A 3,416-nucleotide genomic window follows, 5' to 3' on the forward strand; every position below is an offset into this window, starting at 1 on the left:
ATTTTAGTATCTCACTGTGGCGTACGAGATATTTCAGAACTTGGCCACATCCTCCCTGGTCTTCTTCATGACACATACTTCCTCTTTTAGAGGAATCTGTTGAGACCAGCCAAATTCAAAAAGGTGCACTTTAGTTTCTAGATCTTTTTTGTTCCAGTCTTTTGTAAGGTAATTTTGACTTCTTATCTCCCAATTGTAAGTTTATCTCTCACAACTCTGACTTTTCTTCTCAGAATTGCAAGTTTATGTCTTGCAGTTTCGAGTTAACATTTCGCAATTCTGAGTTTCTATCTCGTAAAACTCAATTGCGAGAAAAAAAAAGTTGCAAGAAACAAATTCTGTAGGGTTGGGTTTCGGGAGCTGGTATCATATTTCCAAGAACCGTGAATTTGATAAGACACACTTATTAATTCCTGTGTGCACATTTTAATGTGATTTTAAACCATTGAAGCGCAAGAAGATGTGAAAGAGAACACATTGGATGTGCGCACACTAGTGCTATCAAAATGGCTGAAAAACTAAATTCGAATTTTTTACTTAAATGTGATCAAAATTCGAATTATATTCGAATTTAAAATGCATAATTTCAGTTAGAGTGAAGAAAAGCTTTTGGCTTCTCTCCTGAGGCCACAAGAGGGCGCATCGAGCAAAATATTACTAATGCACATACTCAAAACATAAGAAACAGACTATCTGTGATAAAAGTGCATGTTTAAAATAATGTTTATAAACCAATTATAATTAAGTAGCTTAAACAACTATAAACAAAACAGCATCATGTATGCATGCATAGTTTAATACAAAGGGCCGAAAGCCAATCACACAGAGTACATTTTTCATTTAAAAATACCAGTTGCAGTGGGATGGGAAAAAAACCCGCCATAAAGTCTCGAGATATGTTTTTTTCAAAGTTGACCTTGCATTAATTTTACATGGCTTTCTAAACATGCGGCTCTTTTGTGTGAGACGCGAGTGCAACCCTGATGGATGTCTCTCTAGAGAATGCGCGAAATATGCATTCTGTGTGAACGGCTTGGTTTCAGTTTTGACTTGGTTGCAGTGTGCCACTGCAACGTTTTTGCATTCGAATGTGGATTTTTATCTTAAATTCGACGAATATTCGAAATTCGAATTTATTTTGACAGCCCTAGCGCACACATCCAACGCACATGTACAATGTCTCTACTATAGTGTGCGAATACTAAATTTAGTTCACTTTCCCATCTTCTTGTGCTTGAGAGGAGAAATACACACAAAATAATGTCAAAATATCCTCATAAACACAGTCTGTTTTGTCTTAAGTGAAAGTAAACATTTGAGAAACCTGTTGCCACCTGTGTCATTAATGTTAATCAAAGAACATAAGAAAAAGAAAAATGCTGACCTTGACTAAATAACTTTTGTAACTTTAATGAGGATCAATCCATATTTTAAAACTTATGCTGTGTTATTTTACATTTGATTTCAATTTCTGTAGCTGAAAATTGTTCAGTTGCATTTATTTGAGTTATTGTTAGATAGTTTATTTGTTCTTATTTTATTACTGACTGTTTACTTGTCTTTAATAATGTTGTAAATCTATATTAGTCTAGCTGTTTTTGCTGTGGTATTTTTGTTAAAACCACAGGCAAAAGTTCCTTTTGTAAGTGTTGTTTGGGCTGCTGATTTTTGTTTATGGTATTCAGCTGCAACAGAATGTTTTGCAAAAAGACACAGAATAAATATGTTTGATATGTCAATGTTTGATGTTTGTTTTTATACCTTATTGGAATCAAAACTGGGAATCGTTAAGAATCAAAAATGATAAGTAGAATCGGAATAGACCCTAGTTTTGTGAGGTGAAAAATCAAATATTTTTTTATTCTGTGGTGGAAACCATCCATAATAATCTCAGAGGGTGGGTGTGATGTCAAGAATGTGAACTTGTTAAAAAAAAGTTGTTTTGCCACACAGTTTTTACAGTATTTTGTTTGAATGGAGTTTCATAATCCCATCTGCAGATACAGAGCAGAGTTACTGTCAGAACATTTGCAGGCCTTAGTTTCAGTATTCCTCCAGCTGCACTTTTGTAGACGTGCACAGAATCTAATGACCATGAGCTTCTGTAGATCCCGCCTGAGCTTCAATAAACAGACATTAAAGAAATGCAGGTTATACTTTAAAATGGAGATTTTATTGCACAAACAGCATGAGGTTTTGAAGTACTAAATAAATTCCTATTGAAGGTGACATGCTCTGGATCTTACTGAAACTGTCTTACCTCTAGCAATGCTTGCTGAGCACTGCAGGCAGCTGGTTTGTAAAGGTACTGTGGTTCAGATCTCCATGGCGACCAAAGACATTTAGCAGCAACAAAAGCATGGTTTCACATGTTGGCATTCATGGGGGATTTAAACAGTCACAAAATGTCAGCTGTCATGGAGTCTGATATCCGACTATAATGTGAATGACTGCATTCAAGTTGAGTAAAAGTACTTACGTTGAGTGTACTTAACTACGAAAAGTTACATTGAGTGTACTTAACTATGAAAAGTCAAAATACTTATCTACAAAGACTACTTCATTATGTTTTTGCAATTCAAGTTATTTTCCGTCAGCTGCAAGGCAACATTTATTGCAATCAATCACATAATTAAATGTTTTCTTTATGGAAAATTTAATTAAATTAAATTACATTTGTGAATAAGTGGTAATAAAAGGTGGAAAAGTGAATGAATGCAGTAAAAAAGATATAATGAATAATTAGTATTTTTAATAATTATTACTAAATATAAAGATTCAATATTATTAAATGTACATTTAATTTAATATAATAATATTGATTTCATTTAATAATTATTCATAAAAACCTAAATAATTAATTTGATCTCGTTACTGTAGTAATTCACTTTCAAAATAACTCCAAATCAATTTGTAACATAAGTAAGATCAGATGAAATCCCAAAATAAAAATATCCTGATAAAACACAGATTTTGAAAGTCAAAATACTTTGTTAGTGCCAACCACTGGTGATTAAAAAAGTTATTTCTTTAGCCTGTCATGCATGAAAATAATTGGTTGTGTGTTTTTTGGGGACATGTGAAAACATGTTATGAAGATATGGCAGCATTCAAGCCTCATGACACACTCTTTCTGGTTCTCTCTCTCTCTCTCTCTCTCTCTCTCATTCTGAGTCTCTGCTCACGAAGAGAAGATTAATACGCAGAGTGATGAATACGTCTGATGAGCCATAGAGCAACAAGCCACAGATCAGGTCTCATTAGAGCTGCTCCCCCCTAGGGACTCGACACCCCTCACAGGGAAATGACTTCAACCACACGGCTGCAGCTGTTTATGGGGTAGAGGAGAAAAAGACGAGAAAGAGACCGATGGAACATCATCACAGAACGAAACCTAGTTTGTTTGTTTTTTTGTT

The sequence above is a fragment of the Sinocyclocheilus grahami genome, unplaced genomic scaffold (genome assembly GCF_001515645.1).
Source record: "Sinocyclocheilus grahami isolate Dianchi unplaced genomic scaffold, SAMN03320097.WGS_v1.1 scaffold155.1, whole genome shotgun sequence".
NCBI lineage: Eukaryota > Metazoa > Chordata > Actinopteri > Cypriniformes > Cyprinidae > Sinocyclocheilus > Sinocyclocheilus grahami.